Source organism: Dermacentor andersoni, chromosome 1, assembly GCF_023375885.2.
Source record: "Dermacentor andersoni chromosome 1, qqDerAnde1_hic_scaffold, whole genome shotgun sequence".
Classification (NCBI taxonomy): domain Eukaryota; kingdom Metazoa; phylum Arthropoda; class Arachnida; order Ixodida; family Ixodidae; genus Dermacentor; species Dermacentor andersoni.
The window spans coordinates 83,931,982-83,935,929 of NC_092814.1; the positions used below are offsets into that span (position 1 = coordinate 83,931,982).

At 46.4% G+C, this 3,948-nt stretch overlaps 1 pseudogene; it reads left to right on the forward strand.

The window, feature by feature from the left end:
* The first annotated feature begins 3,448 nt into the window (after positions 1-3,448).
* On the forward strand, positions 3,449-3,628 carry LOC126546477 (U2 spliceosomal RNA; annotated as a pseudogene).
* The last annotated feature ends 320 nt before the right edge of the window (positions 3,629-3,948 follow it).

Genomic DNA, 3,948 nt, shown 5'->3' on the forward strand with positions numbered 1-3,948 from the left:
ATAACTCATGATTTTTTGTTTCTTTTTGATGCGAAAGCGTGAAATGGCTCATTGAGTGAAAAAGCCTCGCGCCTCGAGTCTATAGCAGCGAAACGGCACCTAAGCTTCCGTTGCCATTGGATGCGACGCCACGGCACGAGCGCACCTCGACGGCGCAGCGCGGGCGAAGGGTAGCGCGCCAGGTGCTGCGTCAGGGAAGAGGGCATCGCCGCCACGCCATGTTACCCTCGCTCTCGGACCCGTCGTGGTTGCTTAGTGTGGTGTTACGCTGCTAAGCACGAAGTCCCGGCATCAAATCCCGGCCACAGCGCGGCCGCATATCGATAGGCGATGAAATACAAAAAACACTAGTATACTTAGATTTAGGTGCACGTTAAAGAACCCCAGGAGGTTAAAATTAATCCAGAGTACCCCACTACGGCGTGCCTCATAAACAAATCGTGGTTTTTCACGTAAAACTCCATCATTTAACCCTCGCTCTCGGAAGCCTGTGTTATCCGCGCGTTCCTTGTCCGCTCAAGCTCTCGCCAGCGTTTAACTGCGCCTCGTTAAGGCCAAATTAAAATGCGCCAAGCATGTATGTCTCAATGCGCTCGCTTGGCCGCGGAGTTAATAACTCGAAGGGGCGCTCAGCGGCGTTCAATTGGACATTAATGTTTTCGCATTCGCAAATCATAAGGGCTTAGGTGTCCTCGGGCCTTTTTTTTTTAATCTTTTGTCCTTTTAGAGAACTTATTGAAACAGGAAGGGTAACAGTCAGAAGATTAGCACATGCCGAAGCTATGCAACTGCTCGACGAGAAAAAGATAATCCCAGAGACATTCGACAGTACATCTATGTAGCACCCATTCCAAGAAATATGCATCGAACCACCATGAAGGAAGAAGAAAAGCCAGAATAGAGACTCTCCGAAAATCCTATGGCCGAAATCCGGACACATGATACGCCGTAGCAGCGAAATGTACAGGAGCTGCGGCTCATGCGATCAGCGTCGTCGACAGCAAGGGTAAAGAGAGAACGGCAGCTAAACAAGAGAAATAGATACGGCAGAAGAAAAGGCAATAGCCTTAGCCATCTCAACCTGTGGGGAGGGAGCAATAATACTCACAGATTCACAAGCAGCTTGCCGGAATTTTCAGAAAGGGAGAATCTAGGCAAGTCCTACAAATCCTCACGGAAACGGCAAAGAAGAATGCACCAGAAATTACATCGTTTGGACTCGGGCGCACGAGTCCCTGCCGGGGAATGAGGCAGCCGAGGACTTCGCCCGAGCTCACGTTCACCGGGCTTTCTCACAGGACGCACCAAGGAGATCCTGCAAAAGTACAGTGATATTCTGCAACACTACAGGCTAAACAGAAGAACTTACCCGCCACCTCATCCCAGCCTAACTAGGGAAGAGGCAGTAAGCCTCAGGAAATTGCAAACCAACAGTTACGTCCACGGTATCCTATTGCACCGAATCTCACCTACTCAGCATTCATATTTCTGCATGTACTGTAATGTTCCAGACACCCTATTGCATATTGTACGGCGATGTGTCGGGAAAAAAGAAACCGTAGACACCCAAACACTAACAGAAGAGCAGTTGGAGGCCAAGCTATCAGACCTGGACCCGAAGAAACAGCGCAGCCTCATCAAACGGGCACGGGAGATAACCATGGCCCGCGGCTACCTGGAATAACCCAGGTAGCACAAAAGGGACACATTACGTTATTTTTTCACCTTTCATCCGAGACAACGAAAGCGTCCAAAAGAAGACGCGGAATAGAAGCTCATACTCTAGAAATGTCTTATATCTAGCTTAATGTCCGGCTTGAGTCCATTTTACAAAAGGTCTAAAATCTGGTTTTAAAAACGTCGCTAAACACCCCGTCTATAAAAGGAGTTTGCAAATACTAAAAGAATCTCGCCGAAACTGCTGTCAGAATTGGTTTTCGAACCGTCGTGAAGAATCCAGTTCAGTGTTTCGCTCTTGTTTTTGCGGCTTAGCTTTTCTTTCTTTGTACAATGGAAACGGAAAAAGATCAGCGCGAGTAACCGGTGATTGGAGCAGCGAAATTGCGGCACATGGCTAAGGAGCGAGAAGATCGAGCCGTTCCCACTCTTCGCACACGAAGCTAGTTCGATCTACCACTTGTGGTTTGGAAGTACTTATTTGGTTTGATGGCTGGTCCAACGTACGAACCAGAGCTAAACAGATTATGATACATATCCGTAATCGCGCGGCCTCTGTTGTCGATGAATTCTGATTTCGCCGCGTAACAAACTTGGAGATAGAGCACAGCACTCTCGTTATCTGCATACGCCTGCACAACAGCGTCACGTATCGCAATTTCGTTGCCCAGGTCGGCGGTCACTTTCCTAACCTTTGCCACAGCACGTGCGAAAGGAAGCTCTTGCACCGTAATAAGTAGATCCACAAACAGATATTGATGAAGTATGATTTTATTTTCAAATTGGCAACACTTACAGTACACCGGTGTAATTATTATACCACTGACAATGTGAAAATGAACGCAGTCGTTCTCGAACACAGCAGATCGGAAATGTAGAAAAAGGTAAAAAGGCTTCAAAGTAATCATAATAGCAGAAACTTGTAGTAATATGGTGTGGTAAACTACAACCAAGTAAAAAAAATGCCATCAAGTTTTCATAGAACACTTGAAAGGTTGATCTTTAACAAAGACCTTTAGCTTTTCAATAGAATTTGTCACTATTAGTACAGAGGTAGCAAGCTGTAATCCTTGGCAAAAACACAGGTTACCTAAACCTAATAGATTTTCTAGAATGAATAACAGTACATTGAGACAGACATTTGGAAGAATACATAACTAGATGAAAGCAACTGTAGGCTACAAAAACCGACTCCCCACTTCTAATAAAAAATTGCCTCTGCAAAGAGCACAAAGGCGCTGAACTTGTAATTCATCCTTTCAAGTGACTAGAGCCTGAAGGTGCGTGCCAAACTTTTTTTTTATTGGCTCCATGTGGTTTTGATTAACATAAAATTAGGCACCTCGGTTTCTCTTGCAGTAAATTTCTAGTTGCATATGAATCCTCTGAAGCAATATATTGAACACAAAAGTATTTCGAATTAATTTCTTACCGCCTCATATAACTAGTAGCAACACAAAGGCAGGTAAATGTATGTAGGTTACTAAACAAAACAAAATCATGAGCCATTCTACTCCGCGAGGGTGGATGACCAGCGAAACTGTTTACCATACGACACAGAGGTGACACAGAATTTTGAACATAGGTACGGACTCATTGACCGTGATATTTATATGCATTCGCGTGGACGACGGGGCCGCCGCCCCGAGGAGCCAGAGGAAACTAGACACACGTGACGTTTCGGCGGGGCCGCCACCACGGGAGAGCGGAAGGAAAGGAGGTATGCAAGCGCTTGGAACGCCGACAAAGAGAGGGCGGTGCGAACGTAGACATGGCCGACGCGGGTCAAAGTGTTGTATCTGTTCTTATCAGCTTAATATCTGATACGGGTTGTATTTGGACCCAAGATATTATATTTATTTTTGCAAGTAGGCGGATTGCTTGAAGCGTGCTTCACCTCCTCCGCCGGTCGGTGCGGTATTGCACTGCCTTCGGGATTGGCCCACGTTTTTTGGTCTACTGACGTCGATCCGCAGGAACCTAGCCATATACAGCTGCTCTGTACCATTCACAACAATGTAGATAGTTGTACACCATATAACAGGGACCTACAGTCATGGTAACACGAAAACAAATCTCGTGGAAAGCTCTAGAATGAGACACTGCCCCAGTAGCACTAATCATTCGATCGCTACAGTCACTGCAGCACAGTCCTAAAACATGATCGAATGGATTAGGACTGAAATTCGGGCCAATTATTACGAATTCTTGTTTTTACTGCGGCTGCTGAGCACGAGGTCGCGGGATCGAATCCCGGCCGCGGCGGCCGCA